Raw genomic sequence first — 12,535 nt, forward strand, 5'->3', positions numbered from 1 at the left:
CCCGGCCTGTTGTCACCTGTCTTCACATTGAGTTCGAAAGCCTAAACCACAGCACTCGAAGGACAAAACCATTCTCATGTAAATGTAACGTAGCATGCAGAGGACATCCTGAATTTGTGCACGTGGATGTATACACACACACCAGAAACCACGAACAGAAGCTCAAGCTAAAGGTGTTTAGCTCAGAAGTGCACGTATGTGATAAAAAAAACCTCTGAGATGTTTTAAAGACTGCATGGAAGATCTTGCTTGCATGTCCCTCTGTTTCACACTGTTGGCCATCACTGCAACAAAGAGGCGAGTGGAAGTGTTTCACTTTACCTAATTTTTGTGCCCTTGTTTGATTTAAGCCTGTGTCTGCAGAGAAGCATAGACAGTAGATGCACAGCAGTAGTTGGTGCTGAGGACTGCGGCTGCACTCATCTTTCTTTGTAAATTCTAGCGAATGCAGAACAGGCTAAATGAAGCACCGTTTAACCCGAGTTTGTGAAACCCGGTTTGAGGTTGTTGTGCATTAGGGCAGGCCACAGCTGAGTGACACAAGGCATGCACATCTGCACTCACATCCCAATTTCAAGCTTTTTCCTTTGGTGCCATCGCTGCGTCGCGACAGGGTGACAGGCGAGATGGCAGAGTGTAGTTTGGAGCATTCGACTGGTGTCCTCAAGAAATAAAGAGTATTATTCATGTTATTTACATTATTTATATGCAGATGTTTAATTTGCATGCACATCATCAGGGTGGGCTCAGTATCAGCAGAGCCCCCATCGTAGCGCTTGTTTTTACAGCATGACCTAATGGTGTGGCTGGATTTTGTGCTTCTCACCTTTGTGTTTGTAAATGAAATGCATGCTGCGGGGGGTTAGGCCTGTATGTTTGGGTTTGAAATGCTAGTGCATGTTAGTGCAAGAGTCAGCCGTTCTGAAGGTTTTGCATTAAAGCAGCAGGTGTTTTGTTTTTAATGCGGTGTGCTTGGGAATAAGGAGAAAAAGGAGATGTTGTGTGGATGCACATATATGGAGTGGCACTTACGCTACCTGGCTTGTTTTGCATTAATATCCATTTTGGCTGTTTATGTGCTGATGTTTGTATGTTTGCTGCATTTGCATAATTTGGTGTGGTGAGAATCCTCTAGGTCCAGGTTTGCATAAATCTTTAGGGCCTTTTGTCTCTTTTGTAATAGGACCTTAATAACTCATTAACTGTGGGGGGGGGAATGATCCTGCACACTGATAATATGATATTATGGTCACATTTCGGTAAAGCTGCCGTAATAGTTGCAGAAACGTCCAGTGTTGCATCTAAAGGCTGTGCTCAGTGCAAAAAGCCTTTTCCTGTTTTCTGAGCTGCCTTTGTGTCATTTTGAATGTCAGCCGCTGTTTAATTAAGTTCTCAGCAAGGAGCAAAAATAAAACATGCGCATCTTCTTGGAGAAAAGGCTGGAGTAGTGTAAGGGGACACCTCTAATAAAGAGGTGGTTTGAACTTTGATGAGATGAGTAGTGACTGGTTTGGTGTTTGAGTGTTTTGACCTGAGCAGCTACAGCTTCTGAGAATAGAGTACAGGCTCGTCCCGAGGGTGACGGGGAGTAAGTGAATCATGTCGTTTTCCTGACTGTCACATGCCGTCCCGTCTGAGAGGCTGACACATTATGTTAGTTCCTAGCTGACAAAGAAAAATCCCGTGCCTCAGGCTGACTCCTCACATCTACGTTTTCATTTACAAAGTGGTATTTGAAAACAAAACTATCGCCACCTACACGACCATTTTAACACCGTTTTAGGATTAATCCCAGCTCTGCAAAGCTTTGCAGACCCACATGTATGTGTTTTGGCTATCTGCTGTTACTGAGGGTCAGAAATATGTGGAGCGACTGGTAATATGGGCGACTCTCGTTCATGGTGTTTATGTTAGCTCTGCACGTGCTGCAGTCGCCATAGACCAACAATTAGTTTGTTTTTAACAGGTTTGACTGAACTGCAGCCATTTTTTCGTTTTATGCTGGCCTTCTTGTTAACGTCTACAGGAACATGTTTGTTTGTTTTTTAACTCTTTCAAGTCTATCATAGGCTTTATATTTTAGCATGGATCTATCTTTATATTTTACATGCTATAGTGCCATAGCTGGGAGCATTTTAAGTTGTTATACATCAGTACAACCGTTATATCCCAAATTTCAATAATACGCCTGCATAAAGTCCATAGTAACTGCATAGCTTGCAAAAAAGTGCAGTAAACTACAAAAAACGTTTTTGTTTTTTTACACTTATTTCTAGTAAGAGAAATTTCAGAGGTGTAACCCTTAAAATTGTAAATGCAAAAAAGTTGCCCAAAATAGTTTCCAACCACAGGAAATTCATTTTGAGTGTCTTCATAGTTTCGTTTTTGAGATACACCAATTTTTATAAAATGCAGGAAAAACAAAAACAAATATTATTGTACACAATTTGCAAAAAAACAGCATGTTCATCAAAATAAAACAAAATAAACTATTTGCAACAGTGAAATTAAGCCTCTCAGAAACTATACAGAAAGGCTTAAAGTCAAACGTGACTTTTACAAACACCAGTAAACCTTTGAAAGGTCACTTCCAGTTTTTGCAGATAATGGCAGACATGCGATAGTTCGCACTGACGTAGGAAGTACTATTAACAGCTGATCGAATTGCGTGTTTCAGGACGATTATGTTTTAGTTGTTGGCAGCGCTTTTTACGCGATTTTTGCAAAGCCACATGTGGGAGGAAACTGCGACCTGGGACAAGTTGAATGCATGATATGTAAGTGCAGCTCTGGTTTTATGTGCAAAAGAAATTATTGCGCTAGCTTATGTGGTTGTAGTTGTACCGGGATTTAAAAGTAGTTACACAAATTGGAGCGTGCCCGCTCCGATGGGCTTAGGATTTGAATATTTACCAAAAAAAGAGATTTTACCTGCCTCCAAATGAATATCTTGGAATATGTTTTTACTTCCATGACTTACTTTGAGGCAGTTTCCACTTTAATGAGTCAAAGATCTGCCCACTAACAGCTTCACACTACAGTATTTTGTGTTTTTGGACAAAAGCTGCTTTCGCACGATCAGAGCATCGGAGCACTTAATGCTGCATCTGTTCATGTTTTCAATGTATGCATGTTGTTGGAATTTGAGCTGAAGTTGTCATGTGAAGATATTTTCAGATGCAGCACAAACAAATATGTTCAGACGTGTGTCAGCTTAATTGTTGTGGCAGCAGAGTTTGGTGATGAGGCCACAGACGCACACGGTTCAGATAATCTCACACTGCTTATACATAAAGAGCCTGCTCCTGTCTACTGTAGTGTGCTTGGCTTCTAGCGGGGTTTCTGCACCTTAATGAAGAGAGGCTGATTAACTTACAGCTTATTGACTCCACAGACTGTTAAACACACACTCGCTTACAGGACCAGATTCAGGGAACGGGGTTCAGCTTGGCACAGAGACACGGTGAATGTCAGCGGTGGTTTTACTGATATCAACATTAGATGCTTGTAGTTTGCTTATTTACTCATTTATTTATATTTCAATGCTTTTGGGTGTGGAGATGTGTTGAGCTGTGTTTGCCACTTAAATCACTGGGATCTTTCGAAGGATCGTGCGAAGTGCTGCATTGTCACTGAGCTAATCTATCTGCCTTGCAGCAGGAGGGCGTGCGCTTGCTATAGAACACCTGGCCTCCCTGCTGGTGGGGCAGGAATGTGCAGGGTTGGGGTGGATGCGGGTGGAAATTTGCAGAGTGTTCAGAAACCGACCCCGGTTGCACGTAAAGGCGCCGGCGTCAGCAGGAAAGGAGAAATGTGCAGCTTTAATCAGACCTGCATCTCTCTCTCTCTCGTGTGTGTGAGAATATTACTGCACAGAGGGCCTGCTGTTGTATAAACGGGGGCCCTCCCCTCTCACATTCTCAGTCCAAACTTTCCGTGGTGTGTTTAAAACATCAGTGACCACTCTGACAAACCCTAAGTGGTATTTTATTGTTGTCCAGCTAATTCATTAGTGCCGGTGACAGACAAATGTGGTCTTTACATCACCCACTCCTGGCTTATCTCCATTGACTTCCTGTATGTGTTTACAATTGATTTTGTGGATCTGTTTTAAAGCGACGCCTGCGTCTGGCCCCGAGCCTCAGAGCACAAACGATGACCCGGCGTGATCCAGTCTGCAGCCGTACAGCCTGAGGTGCCCTTTTATGGCCCTTATATCTCCTTTTATTCTAGTTTCCTTCCATATTTTCCTGTTTTAATATTTTTATCTTTATCCATTTTTAATGCATTGTTTTGTTGTCTTTTCTTCCGCGCTGTTTTTTGGACCCGTCCTTCAACTTTTGCTCGTCTGTTGTTAAGATTGTTTGCTTTTCACCTGTTCATTTAGTAACACCTGTGCTAATGAAATCAGTTTTTAACCACGTGTAGGATATTTGTTGGCATTGTTTCAGTAATTTTCTCACACAGAAATGCTGCTGTGTATGTGATGAACATTATGAATAGATGAATGATTATTTGCACTGTTAGCTAAAAGCAGGAAACCTCAAACCTGAGATAGTCGCCACTGATACCATTGCAAAAATAACAAAATGCGACGTGTGTGTGCATGACAAGAAGAAGAGAACCCCAGGTGTGAATGTCTACTGTAATTCATTTATTTCTTTTACCGTACTCAGACTATGACATGTTTTATTTCTCCTCAATATTTTAAGAAAGTATTCAGTGTGCACTTTACAGATGCAGATGTGTTCACGGCTGTTGTGCAAACAACAAAGCGATTATTTGTCTCCAGGCCTTGAAGAGTGCCGTAGTTGAAGCTAAATGTTGTTTTGCAGACAAATCAAGTGGACAGGATGTGCTGCTTTTGTGCATTTGTGGTGGAACGACCACTGTTTTGCAACCTTTCTTTATTCCAGCGCAGCTGTTGAGATTAATCTGTCCTCAAATAACTCACAGTGATGCAACACAGAGAGTAGATGTTACTCGCTCACACAGTTAGCTCTTCTCTTAGCAGAAAATGCACGTTAGCGGCTTCTAAAGGGGAGACGGTGGCGCCAATAACTCGGGAAAAGAAGCAGAAGAGAAGCGAGAAGTGAAAGATGGAAGAGCCAATGGGAGAGGGGAGGTTGTGAAGACGATGACATTATAATAAATCTAATAGGACGATGAGATGTCACTCGAGATGCTTGGAGAGACGAGGACTGCAGCGGGAGAACGAGCTGAGAAGTCTCCTCTGTGTTATCTTTGATTCAGCAGGAATCTGTGACAGGTGTTGGCTTTTATCAATGGCTCTGTGTGTGTTTGTGTGCAGAAGTAAATGGCTGCTCTCTGGCACTGATGACTGTAATTTGCATAATGGACTCACGCTCCATACTGACACTTAAAGACAGGATGAAGAGGAGGCGAAGAAGAAGAAAAGTCAGGGATTTAGTATCAAAGATTATCGGAATGTTTCTGCATTGTTTGGAAAATCGGATTCACAAATTTAGGATTTATTCTTAAATTCATTAGAAGGAAGTTGCTCAGTTACTGCTCCGCCCTCATGCAGTAACTGGTGGACTTGCAATAATAACAGTAATGCTGTGATTTATACTATGAAGAGACTTGAATGCTTCAGTACTAACGAGGTAAATTACATGTATGTTAACAGTGCTCCTCATTAAACTGGTGCAGTTCTGGAGGATAACGTTTTATTCGCTTTTTCTACGTCAGTCTTGTTTCGATCACATTGCCCGTGCACACAGCTGGGACTGACTCTGCAATTTTTAAATAATGTCATATATAAAAACGCTCATGTGCAAATAAACGTGCGCCCACTGTGTGACGCTCTGGGGAGTCCTTCATCTGTTTGGACCCAAACTCCAGTCGGCGAGCGGTGATCCTTCTCCCGCTCCTCAGTGACCCCCTGAATGGACGGGCAGAGCAGGTTAGCAGCAGCTGGATCGAATGTTAAAGTGTAAAATATTCCTGGGGAGGTAAACCATTTAAAAAAAGTGAACAGACTCTGCTAGTTCGCCTTAATAATTACACGCAAATTACATCTGAATGTTTTTATATGAGAAGTATTGGGCATGACTTTCCCATTTTTGATAGTTCTAATTATTGTTGATTGCCTAACACTCGACCTTTAACACTCGGCTTTACTGACTGAATGACCTCGTTTTATCCTTTTGGCAAAAACCTATTAAAATATGTTTTTATTGTTATTAATTTAGTAGGTTTTCTGTAATCGCGTTGCCCCGGGGCTCGGTAGGAACGTTTAATTCAGCGGTTTCTCATTCATGTCTCAGGAGCAGGTTATTTTCCTCTTTTTCTTTCTTGTAACTACAGGTGAAAGTGCACAACTGATGTGTGAATCTTCAAATGGAGCTCGTGATCTCAAAGGCATTTTGTGAGGTTTAAATGCGAAACGCTGAATCTCTGTTAGCTCGACTAAAATCACAAGTGCTTCCTTTTTCATCAGAAAGCTTTAGTGTTGCTGAAAGTCTGTGTCGTGTCAGGTTATTTAATATAATTCAGTGATGAAATATCGAGTGTGAAAGAAGTTAATAAGAACTGAAGCGGTCAGGAAGCTCCAAAATATAAATAACTTTGGTTTTTGGTTTCTATGAGATGCTCTTTGCGCAGCAGATTTGTTTGCTCTAATTATATTTTTACGTTTTCATACAATCTGTAACGTGTGAATCCTTAAACGTGTGTCTGCTTTAACTGTGCTCCGTGCTCTATACGTAAAATGAAATTTCCCCCTCTCAGGCTGTTATTGCTCTTTGGTTTTGTAGCACACGTTGGTGCACTTGTGTTGAAATGCCCGATGAAGTGCTTCTGGAAAGCTGAGAACTAGAATGGACGGTGTAGTTTTTCTAATCAATGCAGTCGGGCCGGCTGAGTCAGGATTTTCATTCATGCTCTCCGAGAGGTTTATTCCACAAGGGCTCGGTAAGGTTCAAGCAGAGGTCTGCAGACGTTTGCAACTCTGCACGGCTGAATGATGATGGGTTTGAGACCAAAGGGGGCAGAAACGGAACCGGAGATTTATAGTTTATAGTTTGCACAGTTGATTTGATTTACTGAATCTGTGGATTAGCAGTGTCTGTTACAGGCAAACTGAACGCGTGCAACACAAAGTCTGACTTGGCTCTGGTACTGCTCAGAGTTGCTGTTATAAATGATATTCTAGCTTCTTGTTGGGTCTTCATACATCTCTCTTCTCAAGGTTATTTGCTGCCTCAGCTTTCTCACCTCGACTGGCCCGAGTTTTTGGACTCCCAGACTATCAGAGACGCGCAACAGCCCGATGCTGTTGCTGCCCTAAAATCACAAGTGGTTCCTACATAGAAGAAGTAAAATCAAAGGGTTCATAGTGGTGATCTGATGGGGGAGAAGGGAAAGGATGTAAGACCTGGTATAGGAAGTGTCTTTCTGTCTTAATGCCAAACAATAGTTTATTTCCTCATGTTTATTTGTATAGCACCAAATAAAAACAGCAGTTGCATGAAGGTGCAGGTGAAACCCTCCAGTGTTCAACCGAGTGCTGCGCCACTCGTTCTTATTCTGATTGAAATCGTCCACGAGGGCTTTAAAGTAGTTTTTCTAATCATTTATAATGAAAACGGAAATCGCAGGCTGTCTACAAACACGCACGCGCAGTGGCACACATCTGTAATTGACCACCTGTTTGTGTATGACCTAGTTTACGCTGTGCTGTGAAGCTGTTATGCACAATTCCTTTGGGATTCCTAACTGCAAGCCTCTTATTTCAACTGTTCCAAAGCAGCACAAAGGGACAGAAAAACCATACGTAGCAGTTCCTTTGAAGGAATCGGGATTATAAATAGAAATGTAAAAGGCAAGCAGAGTTCAGCTGTGAGCCCGTATTTGAGCTGGAGCAGACGGCGCCAGTTGTGAAGCTTTCGCTTTGAGGACTTCGGCGACACTAGTATAAATAAGAGGCACGGGGAAGGACGGTGCTTCAGCCCTGTTGGGATCTGCTTTATTATGTACACAAGTGGTGTGCATGCTAATAACAGCAGAGCCATGTATACAATGTGGAGCAAAGGTGATACTTTGGTCACTTTTGCCTGAATGTGGGTAAATGCTCAGTTGTTGGTGAGCCGACTCACTGAACAGAGACCTGGCGATTGTGTGGCAGCACTCAAAGCTCAAATTTATGCAGCTGCTATTAAAAAAAAAATCATAATGAAGCTGGACAAACGAGGTAAAATTGGGACATTGGAGCCGGGTGTGCTTGCAGATGCAGAGAGGATGTTGGGAACTGCTCTGTGTGGAGAACGAGAGAGAAGAGAGACACAAACCTACAGAAGAAATCATGAAACGCAGCTTTAAACTAGAATGACCGAAATGCCCAGCCCGATCTTCGCATTAGATAAGTCTGTTTGTGTGTGCATGCTAATATCAGCATGTTTATATATGCGTTTACATTAAAGGCTCATTTTCCTGTGCATGGACAGGAAGGCTGCAGGAGCGTCTGTGTTTGCAATAAGCTGAGGGAGCCGCAGGAGCCCACCAGTGAGGGAAGCTTGAGGGTCAAGGGCCCTTGGTTAGACACACACACGCATTTCTGCCTGTTTGTAAGCTCCGCTGACTTCGGAAGCACGCTACAATAATTGCTTCCTGCAGTTCCGGAGGCTTCTCTCAGGGGAGAGTGGCTGTCCTGTCCAGCTCAGCAGAGCAAAGCTGGAAGGACCACAGCGGAGCAGAAAATTTCAGTACGGCGAGAACGGAAAGAGTGGAAGAGGAAACGGTGTAGTAGGACAGGAAAGAGATGAATAAGGAGGAAGAAACTTTTAAAAACCTAAAGAAAAACAAATGAGCTTAATCTATTATCCAGTTAGTCGACTCATTGATCCATACCACGAATACTACTCAGACAAATTACTTTATCTATGTGCAACACTTTTAACTGTTCCTTCTATACGCCAAGGGCTGCAACCCCGGCAGATGGCTTTCTGTCACTCTGTGACAGGAAGTTGTAAAGAAGCCAGGTAAAAGCAAGCTGCACCACCCTGCATGGTCCTGCAGCACTGTAAAGATGGAAAATGGACTGAACAGCAGACGAATGGAGCGACGTGTAGCCACATCCTGCACAGACATGGATGCTAAGGCTGATGCTTATGTCATAGCAACACTATGCAAACTAATCTAGTATGATATGTTTGAGATGCTGTGCACGAAGGCACCGATTAACCAGTTTAGACTGTTTAAGTGGGTTCCTACTTTTATACTAGTTGACCGGTTAACTAATGAGCACCTCCAGTTTAATCCATCCAGTCCTCAACTGTGTCCAGATTCTGTGTGTGGCTCAGGCTGAAAATAAGCCTGCTCGCTGTGGCGGCTCAGAAGACAAAATAAAAGCACTGTTGTGAAAGGAAGCAGGCACGATAATTGTTTTATCTCTTTTATCTCGTTTTCCTAATCCATGGAGGCCACAATTTTAATTGAATAGACATTTCGATTAATTGCGTCACTCTAGTAAAAGTTCATGAGAACAAATCGAATGAGATAAAACCTTGATGAAAATCATTCTTGACAAACTATTTTCATTTATATTTCAAACAATGGTTTTATGCCGGACTTTAAACTGATCATTAAAGCTCTCAGGCTCAGGTAGGTAACGTGAAAACGTGATTCAATGGTTGCAGACAGGATGGGATCATCCTGTCTGCAGTTTTGAAATTGTCTTCATGTGGATAAGCAGAGGAACGTTAAGACAGGAAAAGGGCAGGGCAAGGCGATACAGCCTGTGGAGTGTGTGTGTGTTTATCCCACAGCTCGTCCTCGGAGAGAGCCAGCGATAGGAGCACATTGCTCCGTCCCTCCCTTCCTTCTGCATGGCTTCATCCCTGCATCCGTCTCCCTGCTCTATTCGCTCTGTTTCCCAAGCTCGCAGCGCTGTGGCTGGCATCATCGCGCATGCTTGGCCACGTCTGCGTGCGTTTGCCCGCACTGAGGCCAGCGTGCTCGTTCCGCTGGCAGAATATACCGATCCCACCAGGAGCACCTACAGCACGACCAGCTCTGCATCTTGCAGCACTTTGTGCTCTGATGCTGTGGCAGTTCTTGCCCAGGAAATTGTGAGCGGACGTGGTAAACCGTGACCCACTGATGTGATTAAGACCGATACAGACTGATGTCTTTGTGTGATCAGTTTGGTTACTGTGACATCATAAACAATCAGCTTGCTGCACATTGTAGCTTCTTTTTCCTCGATAGGCTAATGCTTTGCTAGTTCTTCTGAGATTGTTACTGAACATCAGAGATAAATTTATGAATTTAAAAATTCTTTGTAATTAAGTAGCTGGAGGCATTACATACATGTTCCGGTTTAAGATGTCAGTAAACGGTAAGTAGGCACAAGAGATCGCGCTTCTGGGTTTGGTCAGATCTTCTGGGATGGCAGAGGCGGTTGTGCTTTTGAATCGTATAATTTTGAAATTGTTATCAAAGACATGCCTTTCTTTATCTTTGCATGGAGGAGGGGAGCAAAGGGCAATGAGTTAACTGAAACTAAAATAATAAATGGATATTTTTCACCAGCCTGTCATTGAACAGAGGAGTTTGACAGTGTGAGAAATGCTTAGCTGGAGTTTCTGAGGTTTCCCTGTTAGTTCAGTGAAGGCGAGATGCTTTTGAATCCACACTTTGCATATTTTATGTTTGTATTAAACACCTGCAGCGTCATGCTGTCTGCAAACACGATAGCTATAATTTGACTTATATCCACCAAGGTCTTCAAGTCAGCTTAATGATTAAAAAAATGACCAAAAGAAAAAACACCTCATAGCTTGAGCTTGTGTATTGAAGGTCAGTAGATTGATCTGATCATTTAAAACTGTGTGTCTTACTGCCAGTGTTTGGACTGATGAGATGTAGGCATATAGGGAAGGATAATGTTACAGTAACAGGTTGTAACTGTTTCAATCAAAAACATTTTTCACTTTATTACATTTACAGACATTTTACCAAAAAAGGATCCTATACATGCATGATATCCACATAAATTGTGTCAGGTATATTAAAATGAGTCTCAGCAGGGTACAATTACAAAGTTAAAGTCCATTTAAGGAGAGCCAAGAAAGCTAAATGAATATATAGAATAAACCATTGGCCCTGGTGGAGCACTTCTCATATTTTTATGCTTTCCTGAGTTGTTCTTAAGTCACTGGACATTCAGCACGATGAAGTAATATAATGTGACCACAGGGTGATAGATGCTTTCTTGAGATGTCTGTCACATGTCATTGTGTCTATTTTTGGTCTATTTTTGGATGAGGCGACTGTCAGAACTTCCTCTGTGCATATGACATATAGATTATTGTGTGTCTGTGTGTGTGAGAGGGAGAGTTTGTTAGCGGTGACCTGAAGTATAAATGTGCATTTATAGAGAGCGCACCATCTGTCAGTAGGTCATCCTGGTTTGTGCTCATGTGTAGTGATGAGCAGCTCGGAGAGCTCTCCCCATCCACAGATCCGTCGCTACAGACACAGCAGCCCGCGATGACAGCACCGTGACCCCTGTGGGTTTGTCACATCTGCAGTCATGCTAGATGACCTAAAAGTAAAAAAGCAGGATGTGGACAGGAAGGGCTTGGAGCTCATTGCAGCATCATATCATTCCTCTGTTTCATTGACCAGCCTCTGACAGACGGCTTTAACGACGACTCCAGACAGTCTGCGAGCCACCGACTTCTCATCAGAAGCTTCACAGAACTGAACTGTTACTCACTAATCGGATAATCGGACAGAAACACAGTTTATTGTAAAGGAAAAGTGAAACACTGTGGGGGAAACGGGGCCCGTCTGATTTCTCTGAAGCAGCTCAGAAAATTCAGAGTCGCTATTTCACTTGAAATTGACAAACAGGAAGCTCAGCAGCAGCAAAGGTGACGAGGTCTGCTTATCTCTTCCTGTGAAGCTCTCCAAGTTACATCGCAGGTCTCTTCTTTGTGTAAAGTGAACCAATCATCTTTTTTAAAACCCTCGGTTTGCATGGAGCATCCGTCCAGAACAAACGTGGCTTAAAGGAAAATAGAACAGCCCTGGTCTGAGATAATGAAGACTTACTCTGGATAAGAGCTGCTCTAGAATCTGAGAATATGCATCATAATGCATGAAAATCATGTAGAACAGGTGCCCGTGATCTTGTCTTTACTCTTTGAAAGAACTCTTCATCTACGGAGATTACAAACACATTTAGAGTCACGTGAAAGAGTCCTCAGCAGGGTGTAAAAGCAGAGAAATCCCACACCTTCATGTTTTACCTTCAGTCGACATCAGTGACTATAGGAGGTTTACTCATTCGTCGCTTTGTGTGAAGCAGGTCCGTCATTCGCTGCTCTAACTCTGCTGTAGCCTTCGTGTTTTTGTCTTCATGTTGGAAGTGAGTGCTGCGTCGTCCTCCTCATCAGCATCACCATCAGCAGTGTGTCTGCACAGATCACACAGTGAGAGCTGCACCTACTCAGCTGTGCTCTGCCGTCACAGGGCGCCTTTTTTGTTTTAGATAGCGGCGTGCTAA

The 12,535-nt window shown here is 42.8% G+C and overlaps 1 protein-coding gene across 1 annotated transcript in view; it reads left to right on the top strand.

Moving 5' to 3' along the window:
* Positions 1–12,535, top strand: part of ptpn4a (protein tyrosine phosphatase non-receptor type 4a) — a 67,669-nt gene that overhangs the window by 14,001 nt on the left and 41,133 nt on the right. The gene's annotated exons all lie outside the window — the stretch shown is intronic.

Source organism: Astatotilapia calliptera, chromosome 16 (genome assembly GCF_964374335.1).
Source record: "Astatotilapia calliptera chromosome 16, fAstCal68.1, whole genome shotgun sequence".
Classification (NCBI taxonomy): Eukaryota; Metazoa; Chordata; class Actinopteri; order Cichliformes; family Cichlidae; genus Astatotilapia; species Astatotilapia calliptera.